General features: G+C 39.3%; 1 protein-coding gene across 5 annotated transcripts in view; it reads right to left on the bottom strand.

Moving 5' to 3' along the window:
- alphaCOP (coatomer subunit alpha) overlaps positions 1 to 18,260 on the bottom strand; it is a 216,604-nt gene that overhangs the window by 178,993 nt on the left and 19,351 nt on the right. The gene's annotated exons all lie outside the window — the stretch shown is intronic.

The raw sequence follows: 18,260 nt of genomic DNA, 5'->3' as shown, positions 1-18,260 counted from the left end.
ATAAAGAAAAAATATTCCAACTCTGGATTTAAAATATTTAGTGATTCTTGGTGGATATGAGCAATAGGTAATATTTAAATTGGTAGGTAACACACCCATCCAGTGGTTACACAAAGGCTTTTGAAGCTCTCCAATTCAGTCTAAAATCCAAATCCAAGCACTGAATATCATGTGAAGTAAGAAAAGGAACATTTTACAGAGCAAGGTGAAGTTTCATCATACTACTGATGTCTAATACCAAGTGTGACCTTTGCCAATTCATGTTGTTAAGGATACTACGTACTTTGTTGTACAAACACCCTTGCATACCAATATACAATAAGAATTAATCTGAGCTGGGAACCCTCATCTTTCTCTACCAGAAACAAAAGGAACCTTAAATTTTGATTTACTTTGCATATGTAATGTAGTAGGTTGGTAGACAGCAACCACCCAGGGAAGTACTACCGTCCTGCCAGATGACTGTGAAACAAAAACCTGTAACTGTTTTGCATGATGGTAGGATTGCTGGTTTCTTTTTCTGTCTCATAAACACGCTAGATAACAGGGATATCTTGCTACTCCAACTTACACTTTGGTCACACTTCACAGACACGCACATGCATATATATATATACATACATCTAGGTTTTTCTCCCTTTTTCTAAATAGCTCTTGTCCTTTTTATTTCTTCTATTGTCCATGGGGAAGTGGAAAAGAATCTTTCCTCCGTAAGCCATGCGTGTCGTATGAGGCGACTAAAATGCCGGGAGCAATGGGCTAGTAACCCCTTCTCCTGTATACATTTACTAAAAAAGAGAAGAAGAAAAACTTTATAAAACTGGGTTGCTTAAATGTGCGTGGATGTAGTGCGGATGACAAGAAACAGATGATTGCTGATGTTATGAATGAAAAGAAGTTGGATGTCCTGGCTCTAAGCGAAACAAAGCTGAAGGGGGTAGGAGAGTTTCAGTGGGGGGAAATAAATGGAATTAAATCTGGAGTATCTGAGAGAGTTAGAGCAAAGGAAGGGGTAGCAGTAATGTTAAATGATCAGTTATGGAAGGAGAAAAGAGAATATGAATGTGTAAATTCAAGAATTATGTGGATTAAAGTAAAGGTTGGATGCGAGAAGTGGGTCATAATAAGCGTGTATGCACCTGGAGAAGAGAGGAATGCAGAGGAGAGAGAGAGATTTTGGGAGATGTTAAGTGAATGTATAGGAGCCTTTGAACCAAGTGAGAGAGTAATTGTGGTAGGGGACCTGAATGCTAAAGTAGGAGAAACTTTTAGAGAGGGTGTGGTAGGTAAGTTTGGGGTGCCAGGTGTAAATGATAATGGGAGCCCTTTGATTGAACTTTGTGTAGAAAGGGGTTTAGTTATAGGTAATACATATTTTAAGAAAAAGAGGATAAATAAGTATACAAGATATGATGTAGGGCGAAATGACAGTAGTTTGTTGGATTATGTATTGGTAGATAAAAGACTGCTGAGTAGACTTCAGGATGTACATGTTTATAGAGGGGCCACAGATATATCAGATCACTTTCTAGTTGTAGCTACACTGAGAGTAAAAGGTAGATGGGATACAAGGAGAATAGAAGCATCAGGGAAGAGAGAGGTGAAGGTTTATAAACTAAAAGAGGAGGCAGTTAGGGTAAGATATAAACAGCTATTGGAGGATAGATGGGCAAATGAGAGCATAGGCAATGGGGTCGAAGAGGTATGGGGTAGGATTAAAAATGTAGTGTTAGAGTGTTCAGCAGAAGTTTGTGGTTACAGGAAAGTGGGTGCAGGAGGGAAGAGGAGCGATTGGTGGAATGATGATGTAAAGAGAGTAGTAAGGGAGAAAAAGTTAGCATATGAGAAGTTTTTACAAAGTAGAAGTGATGCAAGGAGGGAAGAGTATATGGAGAAAAAGAGAGAGGTTAAGAGAGTGGTGAAGCAATGTAAAAAGAGAGCAAATGAGAGAGTGGGTGAGATGTTATCAACAAATTTTGTTGAAAATAAGAAAAAGTTTTGGAGTGAGATTAACAAGTTAAGAAAGCCTAGAGAACAAATGGATTTGTCAGTTAAAAATAGGAGAGGAGAGTTATTAAATGGAGAGTTAGAGGTATTGGGAAGATGGAGGGAATATTTTGAAGAATTGTTAAATGTTGATGAAGATAGGGAAGCTGTGATTTCGTGTATAGGGCAAGGAGGAATAACATCTTGTAGGAGTGAGGAAGAGCCAGTTGTGAGTGTGGGGGAAGTTCGTGAGGCAGTAGGCAAAATGAAAGGGGGTAAGGCAGCCGGGATTGATGGGATAAAGATAGAAATGTTAAAAGCAGGTGGGGATATAGTTTTGGAGTGGTTGGTGCAATTATTTAATAAATGTATGGAAGAGGGTAAGGTACCTAGGGATTGGCAGAGAGCATGCATAGTTCCTTTGTATAAAGGCAAAGGGGATAAAAGAGAGTGCAAAAATTATAGGGGGATAAGTCTGTTGAGTGTACCTGGTAAAGTGTATGGTAGAGTTATAATTGAAAGAATTAAGAGTAAGACGGAGAATAGGATAGCAGATGAACAAGGAGGCTTTAGGAAAGGTAGGGGGTGTGTGGACCAGGTGTTTACAGTGAAACATATAAGTGAACAGTATTTAGATAAGGCTAAAGAGGTCTTTGTGGCATTTATGGATTTGGAAAAGGCGTATGACAGGGTGGATAGGGGGGCAATGTGGCAGGTGTTGCAAGTGTATGGTGTAGGAGGTAGGTTACTGAAAGCAGTGAAGAGTTTTTACGAGGATAGTGAGGCTCAAGTTAGAGTATGTAGGAAAGAGGGAAATTTTTTCCCAGTAAAAGTAGGCCTTAGACAAGGATGTGTGATGTCACCGTGGTTGTTTAATATATTTATAGATGGGGTTGTAAGAGAAGTAAATGCGAGGGTCTTGGCAAGAGGCGTGGAGTTAAAAGATAAAGAATCACACACAAAGTGGGAGTTGTCACAGCTGCTCTTTGCTGATGACACTGTGCTCTTGGGAGATTCTGAAGAGAAGTTGCAGAGATTGGTGGATGAATTTGGTAGGGTGTGCAAAAGAAGAAAATTAAAGGTGAATACAGGAAAGAGTAAGGTTATGAGGATAACAAAAAGATTAGGTGATGAAAGATTGAATATCAGATTGGAGGGAGAGAGTATGGAGGAGGTGAACGTATTCAGATATTTGGGAGTGGACGTGTCAGCGGATGGGTCTATGAAAGATGAGGTGAATCATAGAATTGATGATGGAAAAAGAGTGAGTGGTGCACTTAGGAGTCTGTGGAGACAAAGAACTTTGTCCTTGGAGGCAAAGAGGGGAATGTATGAGAGTATAGTTTTACCAACGCTCTTATATGGGTGTGAAGCGTGGGTGATGAATGTTGCAGCGAGGAGAAGGCTGGAGGCAGTGGAGATGTCATGTCTGAGGGCAATGTGTGGTGTGAATATAATGCAGAGAATTCGTAGCTTGGAAGTTAGGAGGAGGTGCGGGATTACCAAAACTGTTGTCCAGAGGGCTGAGGAAGGGTTGTTAAGGTGGTTCGGACATGTAGAGAGAATGGAGCGAAACAGAATGACTTCAAGAGTGTATCAGTCTGTAGTGGAAGGAAGGCGGGGTAGGGGTCGGCCTAGGAAAGGTTGGAGGGAGGGGGTAAAGGAGGTTTTGTGTGCGAGGGGCTTGGACTTCCAGGAGGTATGCATGAGCGTGTTTGATAGGAGTGAATGGAGACAAATGGTTTTTAATACTTGACGTGCTGTTGGAGTGTGAGCAAAGTAACATTTATGAAGGGATTCAGGGAAACCGGCAGGCCGGACTTGAGTCCTGGAGATGGGAAGTACAGTGCCTGCACTCTGAAGGAGGGGTGTTAATGTTGCAGTTTAAAAACTGTAGTGTAAAGCACCCTTCTGGCAAGACAGTGATGGAGTGAATGATGGTGAAAGTTTTTCTTTTTCGGGCCACCCTGCCTTGGTGGGAATCGGCCAGTGTGATAATAATAAAATAAATAAAATGTAATGTGCAAGAAATTGATGTCCATTATCACAAATATACATTTAAGTCACAAGAATGGATTCCACACTAATATAAACACTGTAGTACTATGTTAATAGTAACAATGGATATGAGCACAGCATTTTAATTAAATGCCTGTAGAAGGCATGTTATAAGTGTATATATATTGTGCTGCATGCAAAAAAAAAATTAAACCATGGCGGTTTCTCACCAGGGTAGGGCGATTTAAAGAAACCACATTTGCCATACAACAGCTATCTTGCCAGAAATGTGAGGACAACTCGAATGACCTTCCAAACCACACCATCTCCACTCATTGTTCAGAGTGCAGGCACTTTACTTCCCACCTCCAGAACTCAAGTCTGACTACCCAGTTTTCCCCTCAATTTCTTCTTAATTGATACTCTGCTCACACACCAATAGCACATCCCAAAATCACCTGTTCTCACTCACTCCTATCTAATAAGCCCACACCCTATCCTTCCATCCACATAAGATTGATATGCCTTCTTGATCAACCTATTCTACCCTATCCTTTCTCAATGACCAAACCACCTCAACATCCCCTCTTCTATCTGAATGCCTTTCACGCTACCAGTTTCTAATTTCTATACTTCATATCTTCTGTGTATTAACAGCCACACAACGTCCTTAAAGAACTTCTACCGCCTCTGGCCGCCTCCTCACTGCAACAAAGACCATGCATCTCTTCCATGCAAAACTAGGCACCACTATATTCTGGTATATTTCCCTTCTTCCTTCATGCTTTAACCACGTTTTTTCTTTCTTCCTCTATTCTATGATTTACCTCGTTTTTCATATATTCATCTGCCAACTTATTCATTCCCAAATGTCTAAATCTAGTGCATTAATTTCCTTCATACACCTGCACTCCAGCCTGACATCAAAATTTTCATTGCTTAGACATTTTCATTCTCTCATCAACTTGTTCTTTCATATGTCCACTTTTAAACTCCATAAATCTCTGCAACTGCTCTTTCAAATCTACCCAAAGTGCCATCATCAGCATAGGGAAACTGAAAACTTTCACATTATATCAGCCATTATTTTTTTAAGCCCACACCTCTTTCCAACACTCTAGCATTCACATCTCTTACAATTCCATTTATAAATACTGTATATTAAGCTACCATGGTGACATCACACATCCATCTACTTTTACTGGAAAATAATTCCCTTCACCCTAACGTGAGCCTTGCTCTCCTCTGAAACCATCTGAAAGCTAGTAATAACCCTCCCCCACATATGCCATATTCAGTATTTTACAATAGAAGCTATATCATTTGCATAATACTCAGAATATGCATTTTTTATAAATTTACATATGCAACAAACAATTCCTTATCTTTATTGAAGTACTATCACTGATATGTTTTAATATAAATACCAATTCCTTAGCTGTAATGTCATGCGAATGTGTTTTGGTCATCGAGAAGAACATATTGAAAGCAAATAATGAAGGTAAAAATGTTCTTGGGGATTCCCACAGGGCTTTTCATAAAGGATAGAAAGAGGCAGAGGGTGTGTCTTTAGGCCTGTGGCTGGGAAGGAGGATAAAGTAAACAAATTAGGAAACATCATTACTGATAATTACAGCAACCCTATTATCTGCTTCAGTACTGCAGCAACTGATGCTGAGAAGGGGGAAAAGATATGCTTACCAGATATAGGACCATGGCATATAATTAGGACATGGGGGGATTCCTGTGAAGTATAGCATTTTGTCATGGAGAGGAGTCAGCAATAAATGGGTGTCTAAGGCAACTGGCATTACCAATAGCTTTTAAAAGCAAGGCAAGTATTGCAAGGAAATTACAGTATCATTCACTGACAACTGAGATCTCTTATACTGTATAGCAGGTATTGTGTGTATGCAAGGAATAGGATGCATCTGTCTAGGTCAGGGACAGCAGCGTTAACTAGATCAGTTGGGGGACTTCAAACTGAATAAAGAGGTATGGGTGTGGATTGAAAATGAATGGACTGTTACTTGGGATTTTGATAACTGCTATCAAGAGAGTAAAATAAAACCATTAGATAATATCAAGCAAAACAATTCAAAAGAAACAAATTCAGAAACATTAGGTACCGATCAATAAAAAAGTGGAAAGACTTATCCCTCACAATTCTATCACACTCACTTGGCCCTTTTCCTCACATTACTATTATTCTTACTACATTCATGCTAGGAAGCATTAAAGGCACAGAGGTCATATAGTTCCTGGGGGATGCAGGTGTTTAGGCTGGATCCAAGGAGGGGAAGGGAAGGTTTAATTCCTTGGATCAAGAGCCCCTCTCTGGCATCAAGCAATTTCCTTGAGAAGTTTCCCCTTATATAAAGGAAGCATTCATGCTTTCTACCAATCTTTTAGGTACCTTCCCTTCTTTCATGCATAAACAGTATTGAACAAATATACCAATCATTTCAGAACTACAGTACTGCATATCCATGCAATCTTTCAGTATTTTAGATTCTGTTCCATCTACCTCAGCTGTATTACCCATTTTCACCCTAGCTACTTCCTCATTTACATCTGCCTCTTTCCTATGCTCATCAGAAACTCACCACCTCCTTTTCATCATCACCATTTAACAACTCAACATATTCACTCCATCTCTCTAATACCCCCACCTCCCTATCAAATATCACACTGGTTATCAGGTTTTCTTAGTCTATTAATCTCTCTAAAGTGGAATCTTATTCTCAGCAAAATGTGCAAATACTCAGAATGTTCAATTTCTAATGGGTTCGACCAGTAAGCCAGCAGAAGGCCTTGGTCATATGACCAAATCCTCCAGTTGGCAGCTCATCTTATGTCTAAGATCAGTGCTAGGAAAGACTTCTTTTGTTTCCTGATTTATAACAAGCCACCAATAATCTTAGGTAGAAAATACTGTATCAAACTTCCCCCCCCCCCCTCCAAGATTATGATTTTCTTAATTTTGAATATGGAATTATTTCCAAAATTTAGACTGAAAATCTAAAATTATAATTTTAAAAAGTCTCTCTCAAAAAGGTTCTTCTCAACAAGAGTGTTCACTTTCTATCATTCAGAATTTTAAATATTTCGGATTCTCCCCATATACTAATTACTGTACTGTGAAAGATATACCAAAATATTGTTAAGCATGAGGCCATCTAGAATATTTGGAATAAAAACACGATTGGACTAGCAGGGAAACAGAATTCAATAAAACGGGGAAATAGAATTCAATAAAATGGGGAGATAGAATTCAATAAAATAGGGAAATAGAATTCAATAAAAAAGTAAATGATTAATCAAGCTGAAATACCAACTACTGAATTTTATACAAGAAAGGTGCATGTGTACTGAACAGGTATCAGTCATAACAATGCTATTTAAATCACTTTAGTAGTGGCACTCCATAAATTCTTAACAATAAAATGCCTGACAATACTATAAACCTAATCCCATCTAATACAATTCAAATACAGTACCAAAAAGCACAAGTGATACCATAATAAAAATGAAAAAACAAGCTACACAATATTAAATACAAATTAATATCCCCTTTACTACCTACCGCACTGACTTTAGTAAAACTTTCGACACTACTATAACTAATTGGTAATGGAAACTACATGATGTTTTGGTCTGCCAGGGCAGGCCTGTGCTTCCCATATTTTCCTTTATAATTATACGTACTAACGAGCCTACGTGAGTGTTCCTACCCAATCCACATTTCGAACCCCAACATGACAAAAATATTTTTTTTTATTAACACATCAACCAATTCCCACCAAGGCAGGGTGGCCCGAAAAAGAAAAACTTTCATCATCGTTCACTCCATCACTGTCTTGCCAGAGAGGTGCTTTACACTACAGTTCATAAAACTGCAACATTAACACCCCTCCTTCAGAGTGCAGACACTGTATGTCCCATCTCCAGGACTCAAGTCTGGCCTGCCGGTTTCCCTGAATCCCTTCATAAATGTTACTTTGCTCACACTCCAACAGCATGTCAAGTATTAAAAACCATTTGTCTCCATTCACTCCTATCAAATACACTCATGCATGCTTGCTGGAAGTCCAAGCCCCTCACACACAAAACTTCCTTTACCCCATCCCTCCACCCTTTCCTAGGCCGACCCCTACCCTGCCTTCCCTCCACTACAGATTTATACACTCTTGAAGTCATTCGGTTACGTTCCATTCTCTCTACATGTCTGAACCACCTCAACAACCCTTCCTCAGCCCTCTGGACAACAGTTTTAGCAATCCCGCACCTCCTCCTAACTTCCAAACTATGAATTCTCTGCATTATATTCACACCACACATTGCCCTCAGATATGACATTTCCACTGCCTCCAGCCTTCTCCTCACTGCAACATTTATCACCCATGCTTCACACCCATATAAGAGCATTGGTAAAACTATATACTCTCATACACTCCCCTCTTTGCTTCCAAGGACTAAGTTTTTTGTTTCCAGACTCCTAAGTGCACAGCTCACCCTTTTCCCCTCATCAATTCAATGATTCACCTCATCTTTCATCGACCCATCTGCTGACACGTCCGCTCCCGAATATCTGAACACATTCACCTCCTCCATACTCTCTCCCTTCAATCCGATATCTAATCTTCCGTTACCTAATTTTTTTATCCTCATTAACTTACTCTTTTCTATATTCACTTTTAATTTCCTCCTTTTACATGCCCTACCAAACTCATCAACAAACCTCTGCAACTTCTCTTCAGAATCTCCCAAAAGCACAGTGTCATCAGCAAAGAGGAACTGTGACAACTCCCATTTTGTGTTAGATTCTTTATCTTTTAATCCCACACCTCTTGCTAACACCTGAGCATTCACTTCTTTTACAACTCCATCTATAAATATATTGAACAACCATGGTGACATCACACATCCCTGTCTAAGGCCTACTTTTACTGGAAAATCTCTCTCTCGCCTACATACTCTAACCTAAGCCTCACTACCCTTGTAAAAACTTTTCATCGCTTTCAGTAACCTACCCATTCCATACATTTGGAACATCAGCCTCAATGCCCCCCTATCCACCCTGTCATACACCTTTTCCAAATCCATAAATGCCACAAAAACCTCTAGCCATATCTAAATACTGTTCACCTATATGTTTCACTGTAAACACTTGGTCTATACACCCCCTACCTTTCCTAAAGCCTCCTTGTTCATCTGCTATCCTACTCTCCGTCTTACTCTTAATTTTTTCAATAATAACTCTACCATACACTTTTCCAGGTATACTCAACAGACTTATCCCCCCTGTAATTTTTGCACTCTCTTTTATCCCCTTTGCCTTTATACAAAGGAACTATGCATGCTCTCTGCCAATCCCTAGGTACCTGGAGTTTACCTGGAGAGAGTTCTGGGGATCAACGCCCCCGCGGCCCGGTTTGTTACCAGGCCTCATGGTGGATCAGGGCCTGATCAACCAGGCTGTTACTGCTGGCTGCACGCAATCCAACATACAAGCCACAGCCCAGCTGGTCAGGTACCGACTTTAGGTGCTTGTCCAGTGCCTGCTTGAAGACAGCCAGGGGTTCATTGGTAATCCCCCTTATGTATGCTGGAAAGCAGTTGAACAGTCTTGTGCCTCTCACACTTACTGTGTTGTCTCTTAACATGCTAGTGACACCCCTACTTTTCATTGGGGGATGTTGCATCGTCTGCCGAGTCTTTTGCTTTCATAGAGTGATTTTCGTGTGCAAGTTCGGTACTAGTCCCTCTAGGATTTTCCAGGTGTATATAATCATGTATCTCTCCTGCCTGCGTTCCAGGGAGTACAGGTTCAGGAATTTCAAGCGCTCCCAGTAATTGAGGCATTTTATCTCCGTTATGCGTGCCATGAAGGTTCTCTGTACATTTTCTAGGCCAGCAATTTCACCTGCCTTGAAAGGTGCTGTTAGTGTGCAGCAATATTCCAGCCTAGATAGAACAAGCGACCTGAAGAGTGTCATCATGGGCTCTTCCATACATTTATTAAATAATAGCACCAACCACTCCAAAACTATATCCCCACCTGCTTTTAACATTTCTATCTTTATCCCATCAATCCCAGCTGCCTTACCCACTTTCATTCTGCCCACTGCCTCATGAACTTCCCCCACACTCACAACTGGCTCTTCCTCACTCCTACAAGATGTTATTCCTCCTTGCCCTATACACAAACTCACAGCTTCCCTATCTTCATCAACATTTAACAATTCATCAAAATATTCTCTCCATCTTCCCGATACCTCTAACTCCCCATTTAATAACTCTCCTCTCCTATTTTTAACTGACAAATCCATTTGTTCCCTAGGCTTCCTCAACTTGTTAATCTTACTCCAAAACTTTTTCTTATTTTCAAAACAGGGTCCAGAATAAACAATGCAGACATTCCTGGCACTAAAATAACATTTTCTCTGTTCATTAGTCAAATCTCCAGGCCCCTCTCATATTACACTTGCTTTTCATTTTGAATTTTTATTCACAAAAAAACAGAAGATTTATTGTTATGCAGACTACTGCATTGTTAAACCATACCCCCGGCCGGGATTGAACCCGCGGTCATAGAGTCTCAAAACTCCGGCCCGTCGCGTTAGCCACTAGACCAGCTAGCCACAATAAGATTCATCCAACTAGGTATATTTCTACACCATAGGAAGGTTAGCACAGGCACCACTGTGACCACAAATGCAAGTTTTTACAGACGAATCTCCAGCTAGCGTGGCCGTGACGAACTCTATGGTGTAGAAATATACCTAGTTGGATGACCATAACACAAGGCACAGATCACTCTTTGATATTCCTCGTGTCCATCTCACGCTATGCAAAAACTCAATGCACATAAAAGGCCCTAAAATCTGGAATTCATTACCTGTAAATATAAAAGAAACACTACCTGTTTATAAATTCAAGTCTCTTCTCAAAGATCACTTACTCACCCAAAACCAAATAAATACTGAATAACTGAACCTTATAAATTGTATATCTTAAATGTTTCTCACAATTATATCACATAAATGTTAAACCTAAAACCCAATCTAACTTTATTATTTTTTAAATACACTACCTAACAGAATACTCCATTCATCTGAATTTACAACAATGCATGCAACCATATGAACTGTCTTTGTAATACTCACTTGTGCTTTATAGTAATCTGTTTACATTAATGTTTTTCACTGATTTCATCATTGCTTAGTTAATCTTAAGTTAATTTTAAGCCAGCCCGTAATGCTATGCATAGTATAAGTGGCTTTGGCATGCTGCTCTTATCTGTATTTTTTTGTACCTCTGTATGTGTGCTCAAATTATAAATAAATAAATAAATAAATAAATAAATAAATAAATAAATTGTGGCTAGCTGGTCTAGTGGCTAACGCGACGGGCTGGAGTTTTGAGACTATGACCGCGGGTTCAATCCCGGCCGGGGGTATGGTTTGTTTGCAATCGTGTCATTACGATTTCTTGAGTCATGTTGACAGCAGTGAAGGGACTTGAGCTAGAGTTCGTCACGGCCACGCTATCTGGAGATTCGTCTGTAAAAACTTGCATTTGTGGTCACAGTGGTGCCTGTGCTAACCTTCCTATGGTGTAGAAATATACCTAGTTGGATGAATCTTATTGTGGCTAGCTGGTCTAGTGGCTAACGCGACGGGCTGGAGTTTTGAGACTATGACCGTGGGTTCAATCCCGGCCGGGGGTATGGTTTGTTTGCAATTGTGTCATTACGATTTCTTGAGTCATACTGCATTGTTGTAATACATAATTGTATAAATAATGTCAACCCATTCGTGACTGTGTATTAGACTGGCCAGTTGGACATGGATGGTGATGTCATTTGTTTACTCTTGAACATCGGCAAAAATTGAACATTTCCGTTAATTTGAGCTCAATTTTAAGGTACTTTCCAGCATGAAACCAATCAAAATTATATCTATTTCTGTAATATATCTTCCATTCTATCAAATGAGATAAAAAAGACGAGAATACAACCATACAAACCAAATGAAAATACACTGCAAAATTGTCGTTTTACACCAAAGGCACAGTCGCTTTTCTTTTTTTTCTCATTATGCACAGAGTATTGCAGGATTCTTTTTATATAATGCACAGACCTATTCTCTCACATGCAGGCCCAAATTTACGAGAAACAGCCTATCTAAGTGAGCTGAGCTCATGGGGACCGACAGTGGCTTCAAAGCCACCTTATCTTTTATGGACAATGTATGATAAATGTGTTTTACACAATGAAAAGCATTTCTTTTATGTATTTGTTGGAACCATGGCCAGGGCTAAAAGTGAGCAGGTTATAACAATAAATGGAGAAAAAGAAATTGGAATGACTTATGCAGCAAATAGTGCCGCCAAACAGTAGCGGCAGGTTGGTGTGGCAACCCTGGTAATTTGAAATTATGCTAGCCGAAATTAATACTGGATTACTGACTGCCGGATTAATGATGGCCGACCTGTAGTAGTAGTAGTAGATTGCTAAGAGGATTAATATGATGATATGCAAGTTTAATATTTAGAGGGCAATAGGGGGTATTAAGAAGACATAAATCAGAAAGACTGTGTATTCACTGGAGAAATGGGTTTAAGAGATAATGTCTTTTTAGTGTTAGAGTGAGCAGAATTTATGAAATTAAAAGTACAGTGATCCCCACTTAATGACCAGTAATACAGTGGTCCCTCGTTTTTCGTAATTAATCCGTTCCTGGAGGAGCTACTATAAACGAAATTTACGATTTGCGAATCAATTTCTCCCATAAGAAATAATGTAATGTAAATACAATTAATCCGTTCCTGAAACCCAGTAGTATTAAAACAAAAAAAATTTTTACATGAAATATACATATAGTACATAAACAATACAATGGGAAATGATGAATGAAACATTAACAGCATAACACTTACCTTTATTGGAGATTCTTCTTAGTGTATGGGAGACTGGAGGAGGAGAGAGATTGGATTGTTTACAGTTTGGAAGGGGAATCCCCTTCCAGCAACACCTCAGGTACCAATTGCTTCTCTGGGGTTGCTGCTCTTCTCTGTTTCTTAATGCCACTAGGACCACCTTGAGAGTCACTCTAGTCCTGTCTTGCAAAGTAACTGTGGAGAGAGCTCTGTTTCTGGCATCTCTTTAACACTTCCCTAAAATGGCCCAAGACTGTCACTGTACATATTTCTCACCTTCTTTACCACAGGCTTGGCACTAGGAGCTTTCTTTGGAGCCATGGTAGCTTATTTAGTAATTGCAAGCACTAAAATGAGTGGAATATTATGAAATATTTCGTAGGAGCACTTGAGGGAACCTTCACTCTCTGGTAAACAATGCCAGACTGGCTGGGTAGGGAGGCTGCCCCGGCTCACACCATGCGTACGCATCCCAGATGAACTACTATTCGCGAGTCAACCTATGAAAAGCGAGTCCATGTTTATACAAAAATACCCCTACTATTGGCGAAATTTACGATTGCCGAGAACTACGAAAAGCGAGGGACCACTTTATAACATATTTTTGAATGACAAAAAAATTTATGACCCTTCACTGTTTTTAACAGCCAACTCCTACTCATTAAACAATCAAATTCCAGGCTGCAGGTCATCATAATCCTTCAATTAATGACTCCTACTTTATACAATGACCAAATAATGTCTATACAAAATTGTTTATCACCCCAAGCCTCCACAGATGAAACTAAATTAGCAGTTTCCTGCATCAGCAATCAAAACCAACTATAGTTTCCCTAGGAGCTTTTAACCCAACAATAACAAAAACATAATGCAATGGTACTTATATTTTTATGTTCTGCACTTTTACAGCTCAATAAACCATTCCTTAATGTCATTAAACTGGAGTCCACTGTTCCTGTATATCAAGAAAAGAGAGGGAACTGCAGACTTCTAAGATCAGTAGAGAAAATAATGATCAAAGATATGGAGGGCACAGAAGAAAAGGGAAACAAGAAATATCTGAACAGATTGTGAATGACAAGAAAAAGTTAATCTAAATGCCAGTAAAACAAAAATCAACCAGGGTGACACATAAGGAAACGAAGAAAGATTCCATTCAGCTTTAAACTTGAGTAATGGAGCATGATTTTCAAGAATAACACAAAAGGGTTAGAAGAGGTTAATCATATGGTAACTGAGGATATACCTTTGTAGAGTTTCGAAAGTTTCTCTACTCTGAGCCCAGCCATGGGCCAGGCTCGTCTGGTGCTTGCCTGGTCAACCTGGCTGTTACTGCTGGAGGCCTGCTGCCCCACATATTCATCACAGCCTGGTTGATCTGGCATCTGGTGAAGATACTTGTCCAGTTTCATCTTGAAGGTTTCTACACTTGTTCCAGCCTTGTTTCGGATATCTTCTGGTAAGATATCGAATAGTCTGGGGCCCCGGATGTTGATACGGTGTTACCTTATTGCCCCCACTGCACCCCTCCTCCTCACTGGGTTTATTTTACACTTCCTCCTATATCTCTCACTCCAGTATGTTGTTATGGCAGTGTGCTGATTTGGGACCAGGCCCTCAAGTACTTTCCATATACATGTATTATCATGTATCTCTCTCTCTCTCCTCTGCTCCAATAAGTACTGTACATGTTCAAGACTTGAAGGCATTCCCAGTAATTTAGGCGTTTTACTGGCTCAATGTGAGCCTTAAACGATCTCTGTATTTGTTCCAGCTCTGATATTTCTCCTGCTTTGAACAGGGCCATCAGCACTGAGCAATATTCAAAGTGAGGGAGCACTAGTGATTTGACGAGTGTCACCATCGGCATTATTTCTCGTTTTGAAAGTTCTCAATACCCACCCTGTTATTTTCCTAGCTGTCATGAACTTTGTCTTGTTATGGTCTTTAACCCTCTGACCGTTTTGAAGGAGGGGTGTTAATGTTGCAGTTTAAAAACTGTAGTGTAAAGCACCCTTCTGGCAAGACAGTGATGGAGTGAATGATGGTGAAAGTTTTTCTTTTTCGGGCCACCCTGCCTTGGTGGGAATCGGCCAGTGTGTTAATAAAAAAAAAAATAATAATAAAAATATAGGTTTTACGAGCTAAAGTTTTGGACAAATATATACAGTGGACCCCCGGTTCGCGATATTAATCCGTTCCTGAGAGCTCATCGTAAACCAAAATTATCAAAAAGCGAATCAATTTTTCCCATAAGAAATAACAGAAATCAAATTAATCCGTGCAAGACACCCAAAAGCATGAAAAAAAAAAAAAACTTTTACCACATGAAATATTAAGTTTAATGCAATAGAATAATTACAATAACAATAACAATATAATAATAACAATAGAATAATTGACAACTACCTTTAATGAAGATCTGGTGATGATTGATGGGATGGGAGGAGGGGAGAGTGTCGAAGTTGTTACTGTTTAGAAGGGGAATCCCCTTCCATTAGGACTTGAGGTAGCAAGTCCTTTTCCGGGGTTACTTCCCTTCCTCTTTTAATGCCACTAGGACCAGCTTGAGAGTCACTGGACCTCTGTCGCCGTTCCTTTAAGATTTGTCTAAAATGGGCCATAACATTGTCATTGTAATAGTCACCAGCACGGCTTGCAATAGCTGTGTTAGGGTGATTTTCATCCATAAAGGTTTGCAGTTCAACCCACTTTGCACACATTTCCTTAATTTTTGAAGTAGGCACAATGGAGTCCACAACTGGCATAGGCTTCTCAGGGTTAGCCCCAAATCCTTGAAAATCTTTCTTAATTTCCATACTAATTCTCACCCTTTTTACCACAGGGTTGGCACTAGAAGCTTTCTTGGGGCCCATGGTGACTTATTTTGCAGGAACAAGCACCAAAAACAGCGATAATATGGATAATATGGAATGTACCGAATGTATCCTTAGATGCGCGCACACTGGCTGGCTTGTAAATACTGGCACACACGGGGCAGTTCAGGCCACACGTGGACACGTCTCGTACGAATCGCATCGCATACCGGGTTTTGTAATGGAAACCGAGGCAAATTTTTGGAGATATAATGCATTGGCTACCGGATTTATCGGATACCGATAGCATCGCGAACCAGGGGTCCACTGTACTCAATAATTCTAGCGGCTTCAAATGAAACAGGAGAAAGCTGGTAGGCCCACATGTGAGAGAATGGGTCTGTGTGGTCAGTTTGCACTGTATAAAAAAATCCTGCAGCACACAGTGCATAATGAGAAAAAAACTAGACCGTATTTTTGGATTAAAACGCCAACTTCGAGGTGCATTTTCGTATAGTATTTATGGCTTTATTCTCATTTTCTTGGTCTTATTTCACAGAATGGAAAACATATTACAGAAACAGAGATGATTTTGATTAGTTTCAGGATGAAAACGACCTTGAAATTGAGCTCGAGGTAGCGGAAATGTTCGATTGTTACCAAGTTCAAGAGTAAGCAAATCACACCACACATCCAATACACATCAACTGGGGAGTCTAATATTCTTTCACTAGGGCATTGATATTATTTATACCATTTTTACAATAATGCAGTAGTCTGCATATCAGTAAATCTTCTATTTTTTGTGAATAAAAAATAAAAATAGAAAGCAAGAATAATACTTGCATAAGGAGACATGACTAATGAACAGAGGGTATGTTATTTTAGTGCCAAGAATTCTGCATTTTTTTATTCTGGACCCTTTTTTGAAATTGGCATCTTTTTTAACCCTTTGACTGTTGGAGGCCCCTTTCTGAAACTGTCATTCTATGTCGCTAAATTTTTGAGAAAAAAAAAAATTATTTTTCTTATGAAATGATAGAGAATCTTTTCCCGATGGTAATGACACCAAAAGTTCGAAATTTGGTCGAAAACTCATGGAATTACGCTCCCGCGAAGTTAGCGGTCTCGGCGACATGTGTATCGGCGATTTCGCCGACTTTGAGCCCTATTTTCAGCCAATTCCGTTGTTCCAGTTGACCAAACTCATAACTATTTCTTTAGAACTCCATTTTATCTATCAGCTGAGTACAAGAAACCTCCCATTTACCAATTTGGACTACCCAATATTGTGGTCAGAAATTGGCAATTTGGCCAATTTCACACAAACTAAAAAAGATGCCAATTTCAAAATAGAGTCCAGAATAAACAAGGTAGACATTCTTGGCACTAAAACAACATATCCTCTGTTCATTAGTCACATCTCTAGGCCCCTCTTATATTATTATTGCTTTCTATTTTGATTTTTTATTCATACAAAAAAATACAAAATTTACTGTTATGCAGACTACTGCATTATTGTAAAAATGGTATAAATAATATCAGTGCACTAGTGAAAGAATATTAGACTCCCCAGTTGACGTGTATTGGACGTGTGGTGTGATTTGTTTACTCCTGAACATTGGTAAAAATCGAACATTTCCGCTACTTTGAGCTCAGTTTCAAGGTCGTTTTCATCGTCAAAGTAATGAAAATCATCTCTATTTCTGTAATATGTTTTCCATTTTATCACCTAAGACCATGAAAATGCAAATACATCGATAAATACTATACGAAAATACACCTCAAAGTCGGCATTTTAATCCAAAAAAACGATCAGTTTTTTTTTCTCATTATGCACTGTGTGCTGCAGAATTTTTTTTTATGTGGTGCACACTGACCACACAGACCCAATCTCTCACATGTGGGCCTACCAGCTTTCTTCCGCTTGATTTGAAGCCGCTAGAATTATTGAGTATATATACGTCTGAAACACTGGCTCGTAAGACGTATATATACGACCAAAACAGTCAAAGGGTTAATTTGCATGAAATTGGCCAAATTGCCAATTTCTGACCACTTTATTGGGTAGTTAAAATTGGTAAATGGGCAGTTTCTTATATTCAATTAATAGAAATAATGGAGTTCTAAAGAAAAAGCTACGAGTTTGGTCGACTGGAACAATGGAATTGGCCGGAAATAGGGCTCAAAGCCGGCGAAATTGCTGATGCGTATATATCGCCGAGATCACTAACTTCGCAGGAACATAATTCTACAAGTTTTTGATCAAATTTCGTGCTTCTGGTGTCATTAGCATTGGGAAAAGATTCTCTATCATTTCATAAGAAAAAATAATTTTTTTCCCAAAAATTTGGTGACAGTCAGTTTCAAAAATGGCTTGCAGCAGTCAAAGGGTTAAAAGAAAGGTCAGCTGACATAATTATTCCCAGGTCCTTTACATGTTCCTTTCGTTCTATTTGGTGACCCTTTTGAGTTTTGTATATGTATAGTGTTCCTTTTGAGTTCTTCATTCTTTCC

This window comes from Cherax quadricarinatus, chromosome 51 (genome assembly GCF_038502225.1).
Source record: "Cherax quadricarinatus isolate ZL_2023a chromosome 51, ASM3850222v1, whole genome shotgun sequence".
In the NCBI taxonomy this organism is placed as follows: domain Eukaryota; kingdom Metazoa; phylum Arthropoda; class Malacostraca; order Decapoda; family Parastacidae; genus Cherax; species Cherax quadricarinatus.
Note: the sequence above shows the minus strand (reverse complement) of the source record. Positions and strands in the feature narration are given on the sequence as shown.